This window comes from Pleurodeles waltl, chromosome 9, assembly GCF_031143425.1.
Source record: "Pleurodeles waltl isolate 20211129_DDA chromosome 9, aPleWal1.hap1.20221129, whole genome shotgun sequence".
Lineage (NCBI taxonomy): Eukaryota > Metazoa > Chordata > Amphibia > Caudata > Salamandridae > Pleurodeles > Pleurodeles waltl.
In genome coordinates, this window is record NC_090448.1 from 532368323 (window position 1) to 532396157 (window position 27835).

A 27835-nucleotide genomic window follows, 5' to 3' on the forward strand; every position below is an offset into this window, starting at 1 on the left:
TGTTTTCAGTACTTGGTTGCTGCACTCGAGGAGGGCTAACTACCGGAAACGGCATAATGTATGCGTGCCTTCCACTAATGAAAGCAAGCCCACGAACCAATGAAAGACACTGACTTGACATGGACAGGGCTCCGAGCCCTTTTCTATCTACTAAAGTGTCTCGCAAGCGAAACACATGTGCAAGCTCATGAGACGCAGGCTCAACCCTAATAAAGAGAAAAGTTGCCATCCTTGTCGACAACAGCACAAGAGGAAAGCGGAAAAGAGAGTTCAGTTTTGGCTTTCCGGCAACCGATTCTGCGATCATTCTCTGCTACTGGGTGATGAATCTCCCTGCGCACGAGTGCACGCTAAACGCCAACGTCAAACTTCTCAAACTTTGAACACGAGCCATCTGACTTCTGACACTAACCATGTGGGTGGGAATGGCTAGAACAATCAGGCGAAACACACTTAAACATCTTAAAACATTTAACTGCACTTCTGAAGAAAAACGTATGGTAAATGCACTGTTTCTGTCTTTATTTTGGTAAACCATTTTACAGTAGGAACTCCAAGCACTACTTGTCAACTGCTACTACTAAATATAATTTTCAGATCAAAGAAACATCTTAACGGTGAAAATTTTTAAATTTGCCTCCTTTCTTTTTCTCCGTTCTTCTCAGTTCAGATGCAATACTTTTTACAGTTGTTATCTGTGCCCCCAATGAATTACTCCTCTTATATGTAAAGTGTTTTCAACCAGAAAGTATGGTGAAACGTAGTTTGAAAAGTGCACCATTTTGCTTCAGAGATTCCTCTTTTACAAACAAGTATGCATATCTTGTGCACTATGTTATTTTCTTTATTTTAGTGAAGTTCTCTAAATTTGCTCTCACAATGTATTCTTGTCTAAAAACACTACTGGGCTGGGCCTATGAGCTTAAGTGGTTATTGTTCTATTTTATAAATAGTATTTGTGGGGAAACTATCCAACATTTTCTTGAAAACTTCTAATCTTAATGTATTTGGTTTTGACAAAGGAAATTAGATTACAAGAACATTATAATGCGCCATGTTGCTTCTTATCACTGCATATCTTTTGTTTGAGAATGTAATCTCCTTCATGGTTTTTCTATACAATCTCACTATATCACCAACAAACTCTTCTCCCTCTCAGTCACCAATCATTTGTCATGGAACTCTTTTTACTATGCCAAGTCCTTAAAGCATCTGTCCATCCTGTCAGGTTATCAACTTTTTTGACGTGTGCAGTACAAAATGTCACTGCTTTTCCAGATAATGCCACATTGTATTTTCAAGCCCACGCGGGCATTTTATTAAAAACTCATGTTGCAAATTTAATACCTTGTTTTTGTTCTGTTTCTGAATTGTCAAAAGTATTTATGCTTCTGACTCATTCCGCTAATTCCCCTGGAATTTGGTAAATGTTTTTCCTGAATACTTTTATTGTAGATGTAGGAAAAAAGAATAAAGGGCACTGTCAGATTGATTAAGTGAAAGCTCATTAGAGAAGGTTACAAGAGGTAAAATCTGCATATGCATGCAGAAATAAGTCTTGTCATGCTTGTTTAGTAAAAGAAAAAACTACAATTGTTTAAAGCTTTAGGAAGTTTCAGGCATTTATTAAGGAAAATGAATGCCTGATTTTGTATCAATTTAAAACCTTTAAAACAAACGTTTATACATTTCAGGACCACGAAAGAACTGGATCACATGCACATTGCATTTTTGTTGCAGGTTAAAACCAGTTGATACAAGTTTGCACTTATTAATTATAGAACATAATTCAGTACCATGTAACAATACAGGAGTATGGTAATGCGCCTAGATTTTGTTTCAAGCAACTGACCTAACATTAAATATAAGAACCTTTCAGGAAATCTAAAGTTAAACATGTAGCACCCTGGACTATTTTGAAGGACCCGGGGGTAATTGACCATTTTAGTATCTTGCTTTTCATAGTTCTTTCTTCATTTGACCTCTTTCTTGTTTTGTGTCAATGTCAGACAATGATAAATAAGCCCTAGTTCCCTAAATATAAGTACCTGTGCCACCACGTCAACCACCTACACAAATTAAGCACTGTTCTCCCTTTCTCATAAACTGTTTAATGAACTCCCTATTTCCTCCATGCTTTTACCACAGCGTCCACTATCACGAAACACAAACTGTAAAATTCACTCTTTAAAAATCGCATAAACACATATGCAGACATAATGAGACACACCTATGACTGTGGGTAACACGTTACGATCTCTCATAGAGCTGCTCTTCCAAAATATTAGGTGTAACAAGTCACCAACACACCGCTCATTGTCAAGGGATCTCGGCAGGGATGCATTAATGGCACTTATTTAACTTTACTTGTGTCATGAGTGGGTAAGGCAGGATTCGGCCCAAGTATATGTGAGTGCTATTATAGGCATGCGCTCCAAGGAAAGATGTACTCACCAATTCACGTTAAAAATGCAAGCGTTTTGCCAATGGATAACTCAGTGAGCTAAATACTAAGGGCTTTATTCACAAAAAAGGAGGCAGGTGACCTCAAATGGACAGACAGTTATGATGGTCACATATTTCGAGGCAGTCCTCTGGAAAATTTGAATTCCTGTTTGTGACTTCGCAGAGGTGTTTCCATATGTGTAATTGTTCCTGTTGTACATATGTTGTATGATAAAATGGTATTACTTGTGCCCAATGGCATATATTTGAAAAACAACTCTAAATATGAAACCTCCAGCAAGCAGGCATGCAACTCCATAATGTGCATGTATTATATACATTGAAAACAGGGCCTGATTTAGAGTTTGGAGGACAGGGTCAGTTTCCTGATGGTGCCCCGCTGGCTCCAGCATCAAAACATTTACTCCGATGGCACAATGCAATAGGGCCTGTTGGCGTAAGGGGATCAGACAGCCCACCCCATGAGGGTCTGATGACCTTTTTTTATTGTTTGTCATCACTAGGTAAAACCTGGTGGTCACAAACAGAAAAATAAAATAATGACCCCTCCCCCCCCTTCCTGGCAGGGATCATTGTGCCTACAGTTTCAGTGGTGCAGCAGATGCAATGAAAGCAGAGCTGTGATGTCAAGCATACAGTAGTTATTTGGTCTGCTCAACAATTGGTTTTGTTTTGCTGACACAGACTCCCAAAGAGAGAGTCAGTCCTCCCTGGCTGTGCTTGCGGAGGCACTGCGGATGAAGTAGATGGGAGTGGCCCCTCACCATGATTAAAAGACTGACAGTGGTACTTTCAGGATCTCTCTCATGCAACAATCTCTTTTAGGAGCTCTCTCAGAATCTCTTTCGAGCAAGCCAGGCTGAAGGACCATCTGGTGGGACCAAGTACTGCACCTGGTCAACAGGGAAATGATTGCTCAATTTTGGAATAGCCTCTACTTTATTGATTCAAGTTTTTGAGTTGATCATGGGCCTGCTGGGTTCCTCTTTCTTGATGCATTTGATGGGCATATTTGCTTAATTCCTTGAATCTCTTCTGTGCCCAGATTATGGTCCACTGATGTGTGGGCAATTTGCTTGTGATGGCCCCCTACTGGCAGTGACCCCTGTACTGAATGTGAAAAGAACAGAACTCTAATAATTTTTCATTTTTTTGTTCTCCTGGGACCCCACATATAGAGTCCACATAAGGCTCATAACCATAGATTGCAACAAAGAAAAATGAAAAGTAGGTGACCAGGCTGTGGCCAAGGTGATTACACTTAATTCTGGTTCTCTTGTTTGTGCTATCGTTTTTTGTCTCTCTGACTTGGAGATTCCTACAAGCCCTTCTAGATCTTCTACACTACTGATCTCTTGCACCAGCTACTAAGATGAAAAACATGAAACACTTGGGACACAACTGAGTATTGATTATAATAACTCACTCTAAGAAACAAAAGGGATGAGAGGGGAGAGCTGCCGCAAAATATCATTGACACTATCGAGGAGATCCCGAAACTCCTAATCCTCAAGACCTCCAGTATTACCTGGGGGAACTACTATGGAAATTGAATCTTGACCACAGGGCAGTAGAACCCAATAAGGGTACATTTGAATTATTTGGGACTAAGTTAACACAACTGCAAGGCTTATTATGCTCAGCTCAACAATGTCTATAAAAATGCACTGGATATGAGAAATGTTCCTCCTCTGAAGGGGACCAATCCCCGACTTTTACCCTAATGGTCAAATCTAAGGCTAAATAGTATGGGGCCAAACCAGCATTAGCTTCAGTCCATAATGATAAACCCTCCTATGACATCACATCCAAGAGACCATTAAGGAAGTAAGTTTAAATGATGATGCTTCAGGCATTGAGGTGGCTCAACTCATTAGGTACAAAGATGGAAATGCACACAAGACAGTGAAGTGAGTGGGACAGATCTGTCTCTGATCGTACGGAAAACATTTTTTCACAAATGAGTACTCTGCTGTATGCAAGAAAATCGGCAATTTGTACTTCACACATGAAAAATAGTTTACTATGTAACTATGTTAAGACAGTAAATGGCAACTTTGGTGTCTTTCATAATAAATATTTCTGAACGTGTTGATGAACTTGAGAGATGGCAGAGTGAGTTGTAAGAGTCGGCTGAACTTTAGCAGTTGACAATTGTATCTCAATCTGAACCCATTTCTTAACTAAAATGGAAAACCCAAGATCTTGAGGACAGTAGTCACTTCTCTAACCTAATTTAGTTTGGGATTTGGGAAGGAGGAGAGGGAATAAAGCCCAAGAAACAGTGGTCAAACTACTCTCAGAATCTTTCCCTGAGTTTCCAACATGGAAATTTGGGGGAGAAGTTTAACAAACCATAACGTTAAGTCAATAATGCTGTTGGATTTTTAAAATTTTGTTGTAAGTTTACAGGAAATAAGTAGAATAAATATAAAAGATTCATTTACATTATATTACATTCATATTTAACATAAACATATTGTACAATGTCTTGTAAAGTTCAGCAAACTTTTAACATTTTCCTATACTTTATTATCATAGGAAGATCTCCGAACCAGTGGCATGCCCCGAAACCGGTGCCAGGGTGCTTGTTTCCAGTCCAGGGAGGACCTGGCCTAGTAGTTCGGGCTGGAATGTTCCCATGGGGAGCAGGGTCAAGGCTGATTTCCATATGGGTGGGACCAAACTGGGGTTGCATGGTAGGTAAAAAAAACAATGAATTGGGATCTGGCTCTGAGCGATGGCTAGTGGATGAGTGGCTAAGTGCGCCGGGTATGCCCAGATGTGGGTCCTGGGCTCACTGTATCACTGGATTCCACTTAGCCTGGCTGATGTGGGGTAATACTCCGAAACCAGTCCTAGGATTCTTGCTTCTGGCCCAAGAGGCCCTGGCCTGGCAGTTCGGGCTGGACTGTCCCTCTGTGGAGCAGGGTCAAGACTGATTTGCATATGATTGGGTCCAAACTGGGGTGGTATGGTGGGCCAAAAAACTTTGGATTGGGATGCGGCCCAGGCGATTGCCAGTGGCTGACAATAATTCAAGCATTCCATCCGTCACTGTGTTGTTTTTGCATTTGCCCCCTCATCCACTCGCCTTGCATAAGGGCATGGAGGTTAGTGGGGACTAGTTGTCTGTTTAATTAATTCATGTAATGTATGTTTAACCTCATGGTCACAGATACTGATAGGTCAACTAAGTCCTATATCCTTCCAGTGTTGTTAAAGTGATTACCATTGAGCTGGGGCATTATAAACATCTGTAATGTAGCTCCAAGATGCATTAAGGTGAGTTTTACAAATACGTATGTTACATGTTATGTTATCTTTACAAAAATAACACAGGGAAGCAAACAACAGATCTGATTTTTTTTGGTTTCTATATGAGAGCACTGAAGAGTTGGCACCTGTCCATCTCCTCCCTAGTCCACACCATTTTGTAGGACAAAAATGAGCATTACAGCTCACTGATATGCCTGCAGTCTTTGTAATTGTAAACAGGCCACAGGAGCAGCTGGCAGCTGTCCTACTTCTCCATGGCATACAACATTTTGTGGGTAACAGAAGAGTGAGCCACCTAACAGCTGTCCTTGTTCTTAAGAAAGCCTACCCTCACCCTTGTTAAAGTGGACGGGGCAGGACTACACCCCATTGGGCCTTGGGCAAGCTGGGTGGTTTGAAAAACATTCCCCCTACACTTGAGCAAGGTGGGTGAACAAAAGAGAAAATGTCTCAAACCTCGCCATTGCTTATGGTAAGAGGGTTAAAATGCCCCTGTCCCCTCCACCCTTTTGCAAGGGAGGCTACAAAAGCAATGTCCCCTAACTCCTTCCCACCATGGGAGAAGTTGTTGGGTTAAAACATTAAATAAAACATTTGCACACACTTTCTTAACATTCTGCACCTCTACCTTTGAGCAAATAGTAGCTCAGTTCACCCAGCACAAAATAAGCTTTTTTACTATAACTAAGAGTTCCTTGTCATATTTTTCCGAGGCCCGGGTGGGGTTTTTAATTCTGTTTGTGAAACTGGAGGAATTTGGCAACTCCGTGATTTACTTGTAACGTGGAGTTCCCTCCAAATTCTGTGGCAGATTTTGTTTTCCTGTTTGAAAAATGAAATGACAATAAGAACAACATGAAGCTCCAGCAAGTGAGCTAACAGGCATGAGTGAGATGTGGCACCCCTTGCCATGATTTCTGGTCACTAGGAAGCCTTCCTTCACAATTTTCGAATGCGGGTGGTCACAGGCGGTTGCAGTCAGAGGGCTGCTTCTCAAGTGGATGTACTATTCGAGAAACAGCAAAATCACAACATAATGTGCATTTTCCACCCAGTAGCAGAATTCTGCATAATCTCATAGAGTTTTTATTTCACTCTGTGGAATACTGTAGAGTGAAATTCCACCCACCTCTAATTTTTATTCGCCATCTGTTGTGTGTTTTGCTTGCTTCCCTCTGCTCTTGGTTTGGCATTTAGGGCCAGGCCACTTCTTAGTCTGTGCTCTGGCAGAGCTCTACTTATCAATCTGATCGCTTATACACCCTTGTATCTGATCTCATGCTCACAAAAAGCAGTTAATATTCTGAAATTCAGAAATTCTTCATGGATACACACTAGTAAGTATTCATTCCATAATGTCCCATGATGCAATAAATGTCAACCAATAACCCCAGGAAGCTATTTACATAAGGTTTATAGCCTCTGGACTCTCATTTGGTTAATGTTGTGTTGCTGCTTCCTAAAATCTCTAACCATGGGCATGATTTAGAGTTTTGCGGATGGGTTACCCCATCACAGATGTGACGTATATCCAGTCCGCCGTATTGTGTTTCCAATAGGATTCAGAGGGATCGTAATACGGCAAACATGATCTCCATCACATTTGTGATGGAGTAACCCCATCCACCAAATTCTAAATCAGGCCCTATATGGCTCTTTTTATGCTTTAACCAGTTGTTCTTGAGATGTTCCAACCACCATGTGTAAACTATACTTTCAGTTAAACATATATTAAACAATCCACAAAGTCCCCATATTCAGTAAATACAGAGCAATATATCAAATGCTGCGTAGCTTTATATTTTTCTTCTATTTATAGATGTTGAACAACATCACGTTTCATTTTAGAATTGTAACACAGTAATCTGAGAACGTGTTCTTCATACTTTCCATCCCTGTGCAATCTAAAAAATACAGCAAATATTTGGTGTACTCGGTCATCTGTTTTCCCAAATCCCAGTGTTTGAGTGTGGCCTTTCTGAATGTTTTACTCCATTGAGATGTTTAAAACATACACAAACCTATTCTTATTTTTCTGTCTTTTTCTTTACATTATAATAGCTCTTGTTGTATTTGCTTTTTTGTGCACTTTTTCCTGTCTGTGCCAAGGATATTCTGTTTTCCATCCACTTTCTGTGAATTTCTGTGTAATCACCTAAAACTACTATATAAGTTCATCCGTTGATATCCTCCTATTAAGCCTTAGCATCTCACTATCTGCTAGCAGTTCCTTCAATTACTGCATGTGAAAACTGGCCACACAGAGCAGATTATTTATATTGGTTTTCTTATTGTACACTTAATGTACTCTGTAATTTGCAATTGTCCTACTTATTTCTTAAAGAAGTCGGCAAAAATATAATTTTCAGTTTTGAATTTGCCATGTAATATTATTTTAGTGGTAGCCCATGTGGTTCTTCATAATTGCCCAACCAAACTAGAACTGAATCTTCGGTATAGCACAAGAGAGCCTGGATTTCATACTGCTTTTCTCAATGTTTGTTATTCTGGCTGTTTCATTTTTCCACATTAAAAATATTGGCGTCAAAAGGTGCTTTCTTAGAGCCCATGGCCGGTCCTGTTAATTGAAAATAATACTTATCTTGCTAATGTCGATAAATGTAGCAAAACTTATATTTTAAAATTGGCAAGATGAATGTCTTCTCTTTCCCTCTCACACTGTTCTCAGACATGCTGATTTTGCAAATTCTGTGTCATTTTCTTGTGAAATATTACTTCATAAGCTGTATGTGTCCATCATGCATATTATTATATTCTCTTCTGTGTCATGTTATACCAGTATTTTTGTAAATAAACCTGTAGTCTAACAAATATATGATTACATTTTTGCACAATGTAAAAATTCGCAAATTCAGCCAATGGTTGAAATAGTGAATTAATTCTTACAAGCAGGAGTCTAAAGGGGGATTCCTGCCAAGACTCCATACTAATCACATTTATAACCAGAAAATCATATATAACATACTGTTATTCTCTCATGAATCTTGTCAGATTCATCCTCATTTTTGAAGATGGTATCAACCCTTTAAGTGGTATGTGAACACTGTGTAAAGGGTCAAGGGGTTCTCCTGTGAGTGGACAGGGCTTGCTATGCAATCCCGAAAATTTTCTATTTAGGGTTAGTGTGGTCGAGCAGCCTTAGGCTTAACACAGAGGAGTGCAAGACATCTACAGATACATACAATAGTCAATAAATGAGACTTGCACTCAAAAAGGAGATCCACACCAATTTATAAAAATAGCAGGCATTTTTATATATGTATAGGCATCAGAGAAAAATCATTCAGGTAAGTACATTTTTGAATAAGAATTCTTTTCACTTAAAAAGTGGACACAGTGCAATTTCTGAATTCTGCAATGCTATCCTATGGGAGGAAAACAAGTTCTGCAAACAGGTAGAGTACAGCAACTCACAATACCAATCTCCAGGAATAAAGGTGAGTAGTGGGCAAGGACCAAGAGAGCATCCACAGTACACCCTCAGCAGCTAGGTGAAGGCCTGGTGCAGAGTGCACAATAGCGTCAGGTGCCCAGTACGTTCCTGTGGGGATCGGTCACTGCGGAAAGAGACTGCAGGATGTGGCCAGGTGGCCAGGAGGGCTGAACTAGCAGCGGGATTCAGGCCTCACGATACTCAGACATAGGTAGGAACCTTTGGTCCTCTTCTCCATGGCTCAGGGGTGACGGGTGCAGAGGTGTCCTAAGGTGTCAGATTTTTATGACCTGAGCAGTCGCGGGGTAAAGGGGGTCTGTGTGGAGAGGCTGAAGTCATCACTGGCGATGCATTCTGACTCTGGAGGGCTGGGCAACCTTGTTGGCCCCGGTGGTCAACTTCAACTCAGGTCAGAGAGGTTGGGTGCAGTGGTGACTTCAGGGGTCGGGGTTTTGTGATTTCAAAGGCTTCAGAGACTCTTCTTTTGGAGTTTGCTGGTAACAGGTCTGCTGTTCACAGTAGGTCTTAAGTCTTTTTCAAAGGCAGTCCTCCCAGGGTTCCTGGAGTCAGAGCTGCAGGACGGGTCACCTTTGGTGTAGATTTTGACGAGGAATGCAGACAGGCCGGCGGGGTTGGTACCAGGTCACCTGCTTCTTTTCTCCTTTTCTGCTGGTATGGCTCTTCAGTGCCCTTGGTCTCCTTAGATCATCAGGATCTGCTTCTCTGGTGCCAGGGGCTCCCCTAAATACTGAATTTAGGGGCATTAGGGGTGTGTAGAGTAGGAGCCAATGGGCATCTGAATCTTGGGGTCACTATATCCCCTCTATGACCACTTCTTGTGGAAAGTGGGCATAACCCTGTCCCAGAATTCCTAGCTATGACATCTCAAAGATGGCTATCGCTGGAAAATCATGCCCACTTCGCCGTGGCTCACCTTAGGGGTGGTACTAGCCTGGAGGTGGCATGCCTACCTGACTAGATCATTTTTCGGCCTGTCCAGGTGCCAAATGGTCTCTGGACAGGGAGGGTGGCCTCCTCTCCTGTGAAGGGAGCCAGATTTGCATTTTAAAGGCAGCAGCCCTTTGAGCCTTGCTGCCTTAGGAAGGCTAATCAGCAGGTTATCCTGTGAGAGGGGTGTTATACTCTTTTCCCGGACAGGCTTTTGTTCTGGGCCTCCTGAGAGCAGAAGGCTCTCACCCTAGGGGGCCAGAACCATGTCTTGGTCGGCAGGCTGGCGGAAACTGGTCAGTGAGCATACCAGAGGCTGGTAGGATTTCAGGGGGCACCTCTAAGGTGCCATCTGCGTATGTGTATTGGCAAATCTGACACTTTGTTTGACAAATCGGGGTTCAGTGTTGGTTCACCAATAAGAGATGCTTGATACCAAACATCCCTATCTTCAGTGAGGCCATCATGGAGCTGGGGAACTCATATTGACCAGTGTCCAGTACATGCATTTAAAATGGCTTCCCTGGTCACTTATTATGTTTGAGAATCGACAAAGACATAGTAGGGGCACTTCTGCTTGTGCAGATATACCCTCATGTGTAATATAATGCACCCTACCTCAGGGTTGTAAGGCATGCTAGAGGGGTGACTTATATATATTGCATGCAGTGTTAGGGGACACGGATGTCATGCAATGGCAGCCTGTCATGTGCTTGGTGAGGGGTCCCTTAGAGGGGCACAATTCCTTCTGCAGCCCTTAGGGGCCCCGTTTAGTACCTCAGGCCCTAGGTACCTGGGGTACCTATAAGTCCCTAGACTTAAAGAGAGTGCTAAATGAATTGCCAATTGGGGAAACAATTGTAGAGTTTAGGGAAAGAGATATGGCACTGGGGACCTGGTTAGCAGGAACCCAGTGCACTGTCAGTCAAAATCACATCAGATACCAGGAAGAAAGTGGGGGGGTAACCATGTCGAAAAGAGGCACTTTCCTACATGACCTCCTCCCAAATGAAAGAGGATTAAACTAATCTTTCCCAAGAGAGTCTTTAACTTCTAAGTGGAAAAACGTGGAAAGACCATCTCCATTGACATGGTCAGCATCAGGTCAGTGTTCCACGGTAAAGTCCATTCCCTGTAGGGAGATGGACCACTTTAACAGTTTGGGGTTTTCACCTTCCATTTGCATTAGCAACCCGAGAGGCCTATGGTCAGTTTGAACAAGGAAGTGAAAGCCAAACAGGTATGGCCTCAGCTTCTTCAGGGACCAAACCAAAGCAAAAGCTTTCTTGCCAATGGCATTCCAATGCTGCCCTCTGGTCTAATGAAAGCAACAGGTTGGTCATGACCATCATCATTGATTTGGGATAGGACTGCTTCTATCCCATGTTCAGAGGCATCTGACTGCATTATGAACTGCTTTTTGTAATCTGGAGCTTTTATAACAGGTGCTGAGCACATTGCTTCTTTCAGAGTGTCAAAATCCTTTTGACAGCTTGCTGTCCAGTTCACTTTCTTGGGCATCATTTTGGAGGTCAGTTCTGTGAGAGGTGCCACAATGATGCCATATCCTTTCACAAACCTCCTGTATTACCCAGTCAATCAAAGGAATACCCTGACTTGGGTCCAGGTGATTGGAGCTACCCAGTCCAGAATTGTCTGGACCTTGGGTTTTATTGGCCTGAACTAAGCCTCCACCTAAGAGGTGAGCCACGTATACAACCTGACCCTGCCCTATCTGGCACTTGCTTGCCTTGATAATGAGGCCTTCACTTTTCAGAGCCTCAAGGACCTTGCCAAGGTAGATCAGGTGATCCTGACAGGTAGCGCTAAAGACAGCTGCACTAAAGTCTTCTAACCCAGCCAGGACTTTATTCACCAACCTTTGGAAGGTGGCAGGGGCATTCATTAGTCCAAAAGGCATAACATTAAACTGATAATGCCTATCAGGAGTGGAGAATGCTGATTTCTTTGTTGTTCCAGGTGACAGACCTATCTGCCAGTACCCTGATGTGAGATCAAAAGTACTGACATATTTGGCTGTCCTAACCTGTCAATTAGTTCATCAGCCCAAGGAATCTGGGTGTGCATCTGTTTTGGTCATAGCATTGAGGCCCCTATAGTCCACACAAAACCCCATTTCTCTCTTTCCACCTTGGAATGAGGCTTGGGGACTAAGACAATTGGGCTGGCCCAGGGGCTCCCAGAGTTCTCAATGACTCCCAATTCCAGCATATTGCTTACTTCAGCTTTGATGCTCTCTTTAACATGATCAGATTGTCTGTAGATTATTTTATTTGTGACAAGTAAGTTGTCCCCAGTGTCCACATCATGTGTACACCAGGTAGTCTGACCAGGGGTCAAAGAGAAGAGCTCAGCATACTTATGCAAGACTTGCTTGCAGTCAGTCTGCTGTTGGTCAGTGAGGGTGTTTGAAAAAAATACTCCTTTAAACTGAGCCATCTTTGGGGTTGCTGGAGAGGAGATCAGGGAGAGATTCAGTCCCAGCTTCCCGTTCTTCATCAGAGCATGATGATCTCAGCTCTGCAATGATGGGGTTTCTAGTGATTGACATGGATATCCCTTTTGGGGTTCCTGCAAAAGTCAAAGTCCACCAGATGACTTCTCCTTTTCTTGCCAGGATAAGGTAGGATCCACTTCCTTTGTCTTGGAGGGTCCTAGGAGCCACAGACTCTAAAGTCCACACTTTCTGCCCAGGGTGGAACTCAATTAGCGCAGCATTTTGGTCATCCCAGAGCTTCTGGAGCACGTGGCTGTCCTCAAGGTTTTTGGATGCTTTTTCCATGTACTCACCCATTTGAGAGCGAAGCACATAGTCCAGAATATTCTGTTTAGGTTCTCTAGGAGGTCTCTCCCATCCCTCCTTCACAAGACAAAATGGTCCCCTCAAAGGATGCCCAAACAGAAGTTTAAAGGGGGGAAAAACCTACTGCCTTCTGTGGCACTTCCCTGTAAGCCAAGTAAGACATTCCATCTCCTTGTGGGTTCTTCAGGGAGACCACCGGTTATACCTTTCAATGTCTTGTTGAATCTTTCAACAAGGCCATTGTTTCAGGTAGCCAGGCATGAAGTTTGTACCTCTGTCTGACACCACCTTCTTTGGAAAGCCCACGCCGGTAAAGATACCAATAAAGGCCCTAGCTACTGCATGGGCAGCAATAGTCCTAGACGGAATTGCCTCGGGATACCTGGTTGCATTACAACCAGTATAAATCGATTTCCTGATGATATTAGAGGGTCTAGGGGACCAACAATGTCAATCCCTACCCTCTCAAAGGGGATTCCATTTGCTGGAAGTAAAATTAAGGGGGCCTTTGGGTGGCCAACTGCCTTCACACTGGCTTGACAGGTGGCACAGGAGTTACAAAACTCCTTTACCATCTGGCCTGAAGGAGGCCCGTGGACACTGGTGTTCACCCAGGCACTTCTAACCTGCGGGCAGTGACTGTCTGTCTCAGTGAGGGAATACTGTGGCAGTCTTTGGTGTGCTGAAGAATCTGATGGCCTTCCAACATCGCCACTGAGGATAGTGCTACGGGCTCTATGTTCTCTCTCATGTAATATGCTGCCCCGCTGGCAAGGGTGTCTAAAGCTTGTCCGTCTCCACATACTGGACTCACGAATGCTACACATACACCCTCTGTGTGTGCTGCCACCCGGAGTGCTAAGCGATGGGCGTGTGCCACTATTCTCCACCCAGAAGAACCTAGCAATGGGTAAAGACAAGCAGACGAAACCTCCACCCTTCTCAACCTCGCATGGATAAATTGCAGCTTGAGGAGGAGACGTCCTGGCATAGTCTAATCCTACCAGAGGGAACCCAGACAAGATTTTACAAGAGATCCAAAACTCGCAAGCCACAGTTGAAAACAAGATCAGAGAAGTGAGTTTGGATATGGCTCTACTTCAGCAGGATCTCAAAAAATGCCATGACCCGCATATCAGAAGCGGAGACACGAATTTCCTCAGTGTGAGATGAAGCCACAGAACTGATGACCAAGGTGAATCGCCAGCTCAATCGTACCCATGAATTTCAACAATAGACAGAAGATTCCGAGAACGGTTCGAGGCGCAACAACTTGTGATTTGTAGGATTTCCCGAGGAATGAAGAGTCCCAATATGCAGACTTCCTCAAAATATGGCTGAAGTCCTGGATGCCACCTTACAAGTTAACCGCATGGTTTGCTATTGAATGTGCCCACAGAGCTCTCACAGCTAAACCTGTGCCCACAGAGCTCTCACAGCTAAACCTCCTCTGGAGCCTCTCCCAGGGTGATGATCGCCTGCTTCTTTCATTTTTGAGATAGGAACTCAATCTTAAAGGAAGCTCACTTACAAACTGACCTCCAATTTCAAAATCCAAAAATCCTTATAGTTCCAGATTAGTCATGAGAGCTTCAAGCCGCCGTTCCTACGAACATGTTAAACAGAACCTAAGAGCGTTGCATTTGTCCTACATGCTCTTGATCCTGGCTTGTCTCAAGGTCATACATGCCGAAAAATCGAATTTCTTTGACACTCCTGAATTGACTTGGGAATGGCTAACAGAGGAACAGTAGCTTTGAGGCAAAGCTTGTTCACCCCCCTCTTCTCGTCCAGCTCCACCTCACACATCTGGAGCGAAGGAGAGGAGCATTGGTCACTCTAAACGGTCTCCCACCAGATGCCGTCAGCTTAGTGGAAAGAAACATCCTGCCTCATGAGTGCCAAATTCTGGCTCCTCAGCGCCCCCAGCTCCGCACTGCGGAGATCCCTCTCTGGACCTTGAGCTGGGAGACCAGACTTCGACATGAGTCAGAGAGCGACTGAGCCAGATACCCTTGATATGTCTCATCTTCTCTGCGAAGGCATGCCACTCAGTCTGCAGTGGTTGGCTTGATGATACTTTTAGCCTATAATTTGGAGGGGTCCACCACTCCACATCACACACGGTTTTCCTTGGTCAGTGTTGGGGACTGGGTTGAGGGCAACACGTGATTTTTCTTTTGGGGGGAAGTATGGGGTGGGGAGGAGTTGGGGGGAGTTTGTGTTGTATTTGACTAGATTCTTACAGTATTGTTTACTTAATGCGTATCTCACCGTGTGTCTTTTTAGATTGTAACACAGATTAGCTGTCTCAGTGTCACGAGGGGTCCTAGCACGAGTCCTATTCTACACACCACTCTTTCTGAGCAGGCTCCTTGTTGTCACCAACTCATACTTCGATCCGGCCCACCATGCTAACACACCCATTGCAGTGCCCCATACAATGTAGTGACATGTGAAGCAACTTCTATTCTCCATCCTACTTTTACAAGAAACACATTTAATAGGCATTTCATGTCCCTTCCTAGCCAGATGCGGGTTTGACCATGTCTATCAAGTGGGATTCACATGAGGTCCTGTAGGTGTGGCAATACTTCTGTACCGTGGTTTTCCACTGGTGGAGAAGTATGGCACAATGGTTAGAGCAGCAGACCCTGATGCAGAGATCTGGCTTGGGACCAGGGTTCAATTCCCGCCTAGGTGGGTCTTGGGCTCAATTCCCTTGGACCAGATAATTCTTGCCTCAGTGCCTCATCTAATTAATGGGTCCCACTCTGTAACTCTGGGCAATAGCTTGCTTAATTTCCACAATGGCCCTGACAGCGCTTGGATGCCTGACTTCACCCTGGGGGCTGCCCAGGAGTGGGCGCCTCACAGGGAAAAGCCAGGAGGGGTTCCACAGCGGTATGCGTACAGCACCTTGGGTGAGTAGTGTGCTATACAAGTGCGAAGTTTAGTGTTTACGTGGTGCATCAATCATGGTTGGAACCCAAGGGTAGGTATGCTGCTCTGGCAGGTATGTCAGAGGGTCATCCCGTAAATATGGTACGTGTGTATGCCCCCCTTATGGTGCTTGAGTCATTCTTTGATGCTCTTGCAGACATAGTTGCACAGATGGCCCCAGGTGTAACCATCATTGGAGGGGAACATGAACAGGAACCTTGATTCTGCTCTGGACATCACTGGAACCTCATCTGAGGTCTGACGTTGTTGCTCCACCTCTGTATGCAAGTGGTTAACTGGTCTTGGCCTCTGTGAGGTATGGCGGACTTGGCACCCCCAGTCCCGGCAATACACTCACACTTCAGCAGCACATCACACAAATGCTCGCATTGACATGATCTTTATACCAGCTACTGATTTCTCATCAGTTACACAAATCCAACTACTTGCCTGAGGCATCTGGGACCACGCCCCTATCCTCTTAGGCACTGGTGCATCTGATCCGGTCGGGGCGACCCATGTGGCGCCTTAATGTGTGGATCCTGCAGGACAAATGCTTTGTTGGTGGGATTCGTAGAGAGATTGCATCCTACTTTGAGATTAATGAAGGCACATTCCAATCTAAAGCAACACTGTGGGAGGCATATAAAGCTGCTGTACGAGGCCATGCCAAGGCCCTTCGTAGACAACAGAAGAGGACATAGCAACCCCATATTGCCCACTTAGAGGCCAGCGCACTTGAATTAGAGACATACCTGGCCCGGAAAGAGTACTATGAAATTGACTACGCCCCAGACCTGGTGAGTGAGGTAATCCAGTCCCAATTCCTAGAGGTGGCAAAATAAACCTGGCATGCCTCTCAGGTGCGGATATACGGATGGGAGATAAAAACTTCAAATTACTCTACTGGCTCGCAAGTAGGCTCATGGCAGGATGGCTCATACCTGAAGTGAATGACTCCACGGGGACTCCACATAGCATCTCCTACGGCATAGCAACCACATTCCCTTGCTAATATGCCACCTTGTATAAGGCAGTTCCCAGATCTGGCTTTAGATAAAGAAACAATGCTTCTTTCTGAAATCCCTACACCTTGTATCTCAGTTTCTAATCGCCAGGTAGTAGACCAACCTATTTCTCTAGAAGAGATTGACGAAGCAATCTCAGCGCTAAAAAAACAGCAAAACTCCAGGCCCAGAGAGCTACCCTATTGAGTTTTACTGGAAATTTAGTGACATCCTTACTTCACATCTGCACAGTCTTTATGAAGAGGCAATGGAAATAGGAGCATTTGCTCATGACCTAGATCAGGGCATTATAGTGGTCCTGCCAAAAATACAGCCCCCTTCCACTGCATGTGCGGTCTATCGCCCGATCTCTTTAATTAACAGGGAATTCAAAATTTATGCTACCGTCTTGGCTAACTGCCTGCAACCAGTCTTGGGGTCCTCGATTCACTCTGGCCAGTGCGCTTTATGGCAGTCCATAGTACTAAACACAGTCTGTGGCACTTGCATGTTTCATTGTGAGAAAGTAGCCTCTTTCTAGCATGGTTACCCCCATTTTTGTTTGTCAGTATGTTTTTACTGTCTCACTGGAATCCTGCTAGTCAGGACCCCAGTGCTCATAGTTTGTGGCCAACATGTCAGTATGTTTTACTGTTTTGTCAGTATGCTTGACTGTGTCACTGGAGTCCTGCTAACCAGAACTCCAGTACTTATGCTCTCTCTGATTCCAAATGTGTACTTTCATACTGGTAACCCAGTATTCCACTCCAAATTGGCATACTGGACCCCCCTTAGAAGTCCCTAGTATATAGTACATAGGTACCAAGGGTGTGAAATTAAGATCCATAGATGAAATGTATCATTGAGATTTTATTAAGTTCAAGATAAATATCTCATCCACAACGATAGATCCAACAGCTCTGATCCCAGCTTCTTCCTTCAGTCCCCACTCCAATCTCTGTCTCTCTCCAGAATCCCCAGACCCAAACATTCTTTATACCAATAACATTCCATAGTTAGTAATGGAGAGATATACACTGTACCTGAAGATACCACACACCTTTCCCCCCAAAAAAACATGCCGAAACAAATCAAATAAAGTAAATTATATACAATATAATAATGAAAGAATACTAAACACATTTGAAAAGGAAAAAAAACAAAGTACAAGAGCAAAAGTCCCAAATGGCATATTTAAACACATTTTTTCTTAGAAATAACAATGCGATTAAGATTCCAAATTCTACCATCTTTGACTTTCACAGCATTTCTAAACAACTTAGTTACACTAAACGGACCCCAAAACTTGCTCCCACCTTTACCAAAAGTAGGTTTCTTTATCAAAACTTTGTCCCCAATCTCCACTTTCACAGCACAAGTTCGCTTCGTCACATCAAAGTAATCTTTCCTCTTATCTTCCAATTTCTTCTCATGCATCCTTCTACAGTCATCACCAGACCAGAATACCGCATTGTTCTTATCCCCAACAACGCAACCTGGAACCAAAATAGTATTAGCCTTCCTACCTCTAAACATTCCAAAAGGAACAGTCCCTGTGGATGAATGTGGGGTAAAACGATAAGCTACCGAAAATTTCTTCAGTTCTTTTTTCCAACACCTTCCTGCTGCCATTTCTAATTGCACACATTCCTTTACGCATTTGTTGAACCTTTCAACAATTCCATTGCCTTCAGGATGATACAGTGAACACAACTTGTGCTTAATTCCCAATTTCTTAAGATACTCTTCCATTTCTTTGGATACAAATTGTGGACCATTGTCTGTGAGAATAGCATTAGGAAAACCTTCTCGAGCAAAAATTTCCTCCAGCAGAATAATTATCCTCTTGGTTTCCACACTATGCAAAATACCAATTTCCACCCACCTGGAAAAATGATCAACTAAAACTAGGATGTAACTATTCCCACCTTTACTGTAAATAGGTCCCACAATATCCATAGCCACAACATCCCATGGTCTGTTAGATGGACTCCTGATACACATCGAGGGTACTCTCATTTTATAGATCTTGTCACTGTTGCAACAGTCATGACACTCCCTGATCACCCTTTCTATACCAACATCCATACCTGGCCACCAATAATTCATACGTATTCTAGCTTTGGTTTTACTTATCCCTTGATGCCCAGAATGTCCCAGTTGAATGACTTTCTCTACCAAAGTCCTTGGTACCACTAGTCTTTCACCACGAAGTAATAATCCATCAGAAACCGACAATTCCTCTCTAACCTTCCAAAACACTTTTAATCCGTCAGAATTCCTTAAACTTTCAAAATTCCACTTGCTCTTAAGGAAAGTACATACATTTTGTAGAATGGGATCATTGGCAACCTCACGCACCCACTCATCATGACTAATCACCCCTTCAGTAACACTACACACACTGAAACTCTCCTCTTGCTTATCACAATTGTCCTCCTCTGAAATCAATGTAAGTCTGGACAAGCAATCTGCAGTGTTGTTGCATGTTCCTGGAACGTAAAACACCTTGAAATTGAAATCTTGAAGATTGACCACCCACCTACTAATTCTGGATGAAATCTGGTTGAGACCTTTTTTCATGAACACTTCAACTAAAGGTTTATGATCTGTATACACATGGAAAGGTCTTCCCCATACAAAGTTCTTCAATTTGCCAATAGCCCAAGCAACACCAAGAGCTTATTTTTCAATCGTGGAGTGGTTCTCTTCAGAACCCCTTAAGGTCCTTGAACAATGTACAACTGGCTTCCATTCATGCTTATCTCCTTTCTGTAGAAGTACAGCACCCAACCCCTTAGAGCTCGCATCCGTCATAATAACACACAACTCATTAGGATTGAAAGATTTCAAACACCCCACCTTGGATAATTCATTCTTAACATCATTAAATTCACTTTCACATCCTTCACTCCATACATAACTTACTCCTTTTTTGAGTAATTTACGCATATTTTCTGTTTTGGCAGCAAGATTGGGAAGAAATTTTCCATGAAATTCAACCATACCAAAGAAAGCTTGTAGTTCTTCTTTGTTCTCTGGCGATCGTAGTTTCATTATGTTTTCTACTAATTCTTGTTTAGGATACAACCCAGAAGATGTAATTCTATGTCCTAAATACTCTATCTCTTCCTTCCCAAAATGACATTTCTTCAGTTTCAACGTAAGCCCATGATCTCCCAATATTCTAAGGACTTTTTTAACCCTCCTTTCATGTTCCTCTTTAGTCCGTCCAAAAACCAGAATATCATCCTGAAAATATTTCACACCTTCTACAGAACCAAACAAATCATGCATCAAACGTTGAAACACAGACGCTGCTGATACCAAACCAAAGGGCATCCTTACAAACCTGAAAGTTCCAAAGGGAGTAATGAAAGTCGTGAGATCCCTAGAATCCACATGAAGCATCACTTGATGATAGGCCGAAGCCAAATCTAGTGTACTGAAATATTTAGCTCCATGCAACAAAGTTACCATCTCAGTAATATTAGGAAGAGGAAAAAGATCACTAACCACAGCTTTGTTGAGATTCCTCAAATCAACACAGAGACGTATTTCACCAGAGGGTTTGCGTGCTACAACTATAGGGGAGACCCATTCCGAAGCTTCAACCGGTTCTATGATCCCACTTTGACACAACTTTTGCAGTTCTTTTTCCACATCATCTCTTACAGATATCGGTATGGGCCGCACTTTACACACTACTGGCACTGCATTCTCCTTAAGTTTGATACAATGTACATATTCAGTAAGACATCCCAATGTATCTTTAGACACATCCTTAAATTCACTCACAAAATCCGGTAATTCACCCTCACAAATATCAGAGGATATTTCACAGATGTCACTACTACTTTTTATAAAATCTTTCCTCAGCAACACAGGTGTAGAATTATTCGGATCTAAGATAACTTCGAGTTCTTTCTGATGTGGCCAGCTTAAAACACTATCCCCTTTTACTGGAACATAGATTTTTCCCACAGTCAAATTAGATTTAAACACAATTTTAGATTCAAAGTACCCCCTCAACTCTATGGCTTGACCACCATAGCCCCCTGGGATTACATCTGGGTCTTTCAACTTCACAGAATGACTTAAATATTTATCAAACACCTCATTTGACATAAGAGTTAACCATGCTCCTGAATCAAAAAGAACTTCACACTTAATTCCCTCAATGGTTACAATGTCTTTAGGATATTTCTTCTTTACTCCTTGTTCATCCACCATCAAAATACAGTCTTGCACAACTTTGACAGAGGTGGAAGGTAATCCTTTTTGTGATCTACAGCATTTCGCAAAATGTCTGCGTTTGCCACACAATTTGCAAACAGCTCCCACGGCAGGACACTTTTTATATGATGCTAAATGCCCCGGGTTACCACATCGAAAGCATCTAGTATCTTTAAACTTGGATTTCTGAATTTGCGTTAACTTTGGTTCTTCTTTCCCTCCATCAGTCTCCAAAGTACTGTCCACAAGTAGATCGTTCTTCGGAAATATTTTATTTACCGAAAGATGTTTATTTCTTTCTAATTCACCTACACAGGCCAAAGTGTGCTCTACACTCTTAGCTATTGTTATCACCTCTTGTAGAGAAGGATCATCCTTACTCCAAAGTTCTTGCCTAACTTTGTCACTGGAGCACTTCAACATAAATTGATCCCTTATGCGTTCTTCAAGAGTTAATCCAAATTTGCATGTTGTAGCCAATTTCCTTAAGTCAGTTATATATTCCTCCATAGATTCATTCTGACCCTGTTCTCTCATTCCAAAATGGTAGTGTTCCAAAATTGTACTAATTTTAGGAAGATAATGAAGATCCAACTTTTTTAAACAAAGTTCAAATTCATTCAAGTCTGCTCCCTCGTCATCAGGTTCAGGTAGAGTCTCAATAATATCCAGGCCTTCACAACCTAAACAGTGCATTAGAAGTGATACTTTTCTATCATTAGACAACGAAGAACCACATACTTTTGTGTAATGAAGAAATGATTTCTTCCATTTTGACCATATAATAGGCGCATCTCCTGGTTCAGTCAAGAAAAAAGGGGGAGGTGGTATGTTCTGTATATTTGTCTGACTGAGTAAAAACTTAGTATAGATTATGAATTGAACTGTGCTCTGACTGAGTGACTGAAGACTATAAAACGTTTATTATGAATTGCACTGTGCTCTTCTCCATATGTAACAAAATATACAAGTGTTTTGCTTCAAACACCAGAAGACATTTTGTACATCCAAAACCATTGGCTTATTTTCTGTAGTGAGTTCGCCTTGTTCTGTTCCTTTGTAGGGATTTCCTTGTAGCGAGGAAAGCCCAGAAAAAAAATGTCGAGATCACTCCCTGATCACCGTGCCGTATAGAAGAGAAATGGTGAGTCGTAATTAAAATTGTAAAGTATTTATATAGGGAGCACGAAGGAAAAATGCGGCGAGCGCTCGAGATTAACCGTGCCAAAGTAACTAAGCACGCTCGAGCGCTCGCATGTGAATGTGCTAAACACAAGATCGAAACGCGATGAACGCTCGCAACGGTGCTGAAATCCTAAACGTGCTAGAGTAACTAAGCACGCTCGAGCGCTCGCGTGTGAATGCGCTAAACACAAGGTTGGAGCGCGATGAGCGCTCGCAGCGAGGCTGAAACCAACTGTTGGTTTGAAAAAAAACCAAATGTCGAGTGCTTCCCCACACTGTATTCAAAAACAAAAATAATAGATAGAGCTCCTTCAAATCTCACACGATCCAAGATAAAAGTGTGTTGTACAGTCTGTTAAATCACACACTTAGTAAAAATATTATTATATATATATATTTTTTTTTAAATAGTGACAGGGATTACTATAATCAATCCAAATGCGAATAATGGAGATGGCTTGTATAGATGAAGAATCTTCTTACTTTATTTTTTTTCCACGTACCTTGTATTTTTGATTGTTGGATCAAAAGAAAATATGCAGTCCAAGACCAACCGACAAAAGACCTCCAAAGTCGCTGATTGTTGCGTTGAGATATCTTAATAAACGGATCCCATCCTCGTCGCCAATGTGAAATTAAGATCCATAGATGAAATGTATCATTGAGATTTTATTAAGTTCAAGATAAATATCTCATCCACAACGATAGATCCAACAGCTCTGATCCCAGCTTCTTCCTTCAGTCCCCACTCCAATCTCTGTCTCTCTCCAAAATCCCCAGACCCAAACATTCTTTATACCAATAACATTCTATAGTTAGTAATGGAGAGATATACACTGTACATGAAGATACCACAAAGGGCACTGGGGTACCAGACGATCCTTATGGGCTGCAGCATTTCTTTTGCCACCCATAAGGAGCTCATACAAACACTTCTTCAGGACTGCCATTGCAGCCTGAGTGAAATAGTGTAAGCACTATTTCACAGCAATTTTCACTCCACCAGGTCACTTGTATGTTGCGCTACGAGGCCTCCGGGCAGTTTGCGCTATACAAAACACTCTAACATAACATAACATAACATGTCACCCATATATCTATCCTTCAGACCCTGATGGCTAGGTGCATAGTACCTGTGTGTGAGGGCATCCCTGCACTAGCAGAGGTATCCCCACAACATCCAGGCCCATTTTCCCAGACTTTGTGAGTGTGGGGACGCCATCATAAATGAGCACTACATATAGGGCAATACGTATATGTAGCTTCACCATGGTAACTCCAAATATGGCCATGTGAGGTGTCTAGGAATTGGAAATTGTACCCTCGATCTTATTCTGGTATGGGGGGCAATTCCACACACCCTGGGGGCTCCATCATCGACCCCCAGTACGGCCATACCAGTCTTTTGAGGTTTTCACTGCAGCCCAATCTGCTGCCACCTCACAGACAGGCTTCTGCCCTCCTGGGGCTTAAGCAGCTCAATACATTTCCTTTAGGAAAGGGGTGTTACACCCTCTCCTAAAGGAAATTAGTGTTACAGGCATGGGAGGGGTATCCTCCCAAAGCCTCTGGAAATGCTTTGAAGGGCACAGATGGTGCTCTCCTTGCATAATCCAATCTACACCAGTTTAGGGACCCTCAGTCCCTGCTCTGGCACGAAACTGGACAAAGGAAAGGGGAGTGACCACTCCCCTGTCCATCACCACCCCAGGGGTGGTGCCCAGAGCTCCTCCAGAGTGCCCCTGGGTTGTGCCATCTTGTTTTCAGGATGGTCAGGAAACTCTGGGAGCATCTGAGTGGGCAGTGCCACAGGTGACGTCAGAGACCTCTCCTAATAGGTCCATACCTCGTTAGGTGACCATCCCCCTCTGAGGGGGCCTTAGGGTCTCTCCTGTGGGTGTTTCCTCAGATTCGGATTGCAAGACTCCAGCAGGAATCCTCTGCATCCTTTACTTCATCTTCTACCATTAGATCAACAGCAGCAGTGCTCCAGGAACTCTACAACTGCAACAAAGTATCCAAGAAGGCTACTGCAAATCTGTAACTTCCGCTCCTGCCAGCAACTGCAACAATTTCCAGGTTGTGGATGCTCTAAAGATTGCCTGTCTTCATCCTGCACCACAAGAACCAAAGGAATTTCCAGTGGAGTGATGGAGTCACTTCCCTACTTTAATAGGCACCTCTCTGCAACGACAACTGGTATTCTGGGTCCCCTCTCCTGATGACGAGCGTGGATCCTGGAACACAAGTGGTAGACTAAAGTGACTCTGACTGTCCAAAGGTCCAGCTGTCCAAATTTGGTGGTGGTAAGAGCTTGCTTCTATGTGCCAGACAGTACCCCTGTGCACTGAGTGTTTGCAGCTCCTAGGGCTTCTGTGCACTTCTCCAAGAAATCCTTTATACACAGGGTAGCCCAGGTCCCCAGCACTCTATCCCGTGATGCTCAGCTCCGTGAGCTGTTCCCCCGTGGCGTGAGATCCCTTTGTGCAGTGCTATGATGACCATCATTTTCAACTCATTTGTCCCCATGCTGTGGGACTCCTGAGAAAGCTGCCTGGTTTACTCAGCGCTCTCTGAGTTGCTGAGAGCCCCCTCTGTCTCCCCCTCCTGAGTAGAGTTGACCTGGTCCTTCCAGGGCCCAGGCAGTGCCTTTTTTTGCAAAATGAAAGTTTTGAATTTACCAAGGCTTGTTGGATGAATCCCGCAAAGCTAACCAGACTGCATTCATCCTTCTGGCGTGGGACATCTTCTGCACCTACCAGGAACCGTAAATCTGTCTTCTTTGGTGCAATACTGACTTAGGTGGTCATTCCAACCTCGGCGGTAAAAGGCGCTTACCGCCAGACAGAAGACCGCCATAACACCGCCGCGGTCGCGGTAAACCGCCACGGTCATTCTGACGCACACTAGGCTAACCGGCAAAATACCGCCATCCACAAAAGTCCGCCACACCAAAGGTCAGCGATAAACTGGCGATGACCAAACCTCCACCGTCACATCAACAGAAATACGCCCAGTGCCATTACAACCTACGAATCCACGCAACGATCTTCCTACAAAACACTACCACATTGGACAAATCGAAATACACACACCTGATACACATACACACACCACTCCCACACACCCAATACAATATAAAACACACACCCACATCACCCACAAACCCCTATGGCCAGAAATTTCGGATGAAGACCAGAGAGAGACACCACAGTCAACTACCAAGCATCCACAGGCACACAATACCAATACCCACAGAACTTCCACGCACCTCACACAACACACCACTAAATAGCACCCCACCTATCACTACACACTCCACCCCACACATCATCCACACCACCCCATGGCACCCCAAAGACACCCCAGGTTCTCAGATGCTGAACTCAGGGTCATGGTGGAGGAAATCCTACGAGTAGAGCCCCAGCTGTTCGGGACACAGGTGCAGCACACCACCATTGCCAGGAAGATGGAGCTATGGAGCAGAATAGTGGACAGGGTCAACGCTGTGGGACAGCACCCAAGAAATCGGGATGACATCAGGAAGAGGTGGAACGACCTACGGGGGAAGGTGCGTTCCATGGTATCAAGGCACAACATCGCGGTACAGCGGACTGGCGGCGGACCCCCACCTCCTCCCCCCGAATTTACAACATGGGAGGAGCAAGTCTTGAACATCCTGCATCCTGAGGGCCTCGCTGGAGTATCTGGAGGAATGGACTCTGGTAAGTCTCATCTTCACTACTTCATCCTCCCCACCCCACCTGCATGCCAACTCATACCCCCATCCCTCACCCCCTTCACAACTACCCCTTGCAAATGTCTCACCATCACAACCCACCCATCCCAAAACTTAGCCCTGCATGCGGCCCCAAAGCATGGACACCCATCACCAAAGCATGCCCAATGCACATACCCATCACCCCCCCCCCAAAACACTGTCACAACAGCCCCCACAAAGGAATGCCAGCACTGGGGTACACGGGCACCCACCCATTGCACGCCATTGGCACACACAGAAGCAATAACCATACTTTTATACCCCTGCAGGACCCAAACGCCAGGTCACCGCGCAGGAGGGTCCACAAATGTCCCCTCCACCCCCAGAAGAGGCCCACAGTGATGACAGCAGCTCTGTCTCCCTGGATTTAGATGACCAGCCCGGTCCATCGGGGACCTCTGGACAGTCGGTTCCCCTCAGACAGGCACAGGCCACAGCAGACCTACCCCCCTCTGGGAACACCAGCACAGCACCCACCCAGCGGGCCCATACCTCTGTCCCCAGGACACGTCAATCAGCGGTGTGTCCACAACTACAGGGAACCCAGGCTAACCCACCACCCCAACAACAACAGGGACCTGGGGGCAGTGGTAGTGGGCACACGGTCCAGGGGACGGAGGCCCAAGGAAACAGGGGAACTGGGAGGGCAGCTGTGCGACAGGGGGGGGACAGGCAAAGGGAACCCACTCTCCACGAGGCCCTCTCCTCCATCATGGGAGCATACCACCACTCCCAGGAGACGATGGCGACGGTCCTGGCCAGGTTTCAGGAAATCCAGCTTCTGCAGGAACAACAGTATATGGGGTTCAGGGAGGAACTGAGAAACATCGGTACCGCCATGGGTACCATCGTGGTGGCCCTGAATGAGTTAATCTCCACATTGCGGACCACTCTGGCACCTCAAAGGGCCCCTGACACTAGCATGGACCAAGAACTGGCTACCACCTCCGCCGGCGCTAGTGGACAGGAGGCCCCGACAGAAGACCAACAGGCCACCAGAACCCCACCCCCTGCAGAAAGAGAACCATCCCGCAAGCGGGCCCTGAGATCCAGGAAGAAGACAGAGTAACATGTCAAGACCCCCGCCAGCAAAGGATACCGCCCTGATTGTCATCCCACTGTCCCACATTGTCACCCTGTCCAACCTTAAACTGCCCCTGCTCCACTTCCCACAGGCATTTGGACAATGCACCTGTAAACCTGATAGTCTGGACTCTGCCATGGACAATCCTCCACCATCACCCCTCACCGATTTGCAACCACCCATCCAAATAGAGCACTTGAATAAACACACTTATTGCACATAAACAATCTGGAGTCTGTCTGTGATTTTAACAAATGTATTAGACATGACAGTGCCAAAATTGTTATTCACATTGTGTTGCCAAAAAACCGCTGTCACACAGCTGTAGTCCATGGGGAAACTAAGCAGATGTCACGCAGTGGGGCCCACAGCTCTGAAAACGGAAGGGAAAGTCACAACACAGTTACCATACACTGGGGGAAAAAGTCAGACAGTAGAGAAAAAGGAGTCTTTAAGTAAATGTAATATGCCGGTGTCTACTCTTACCTGTGTGTCACTGAAAGTATTGCTCTATTACTGTGTTCCTGTTGTCTATGTCGTCCTCTTCGGCTTCCTCTTCTTCACTCTCCACAGGCTCCACAGCTGCTACAACACCACCATCTGGACCATCCTCCTGCAGAAAAGGCAC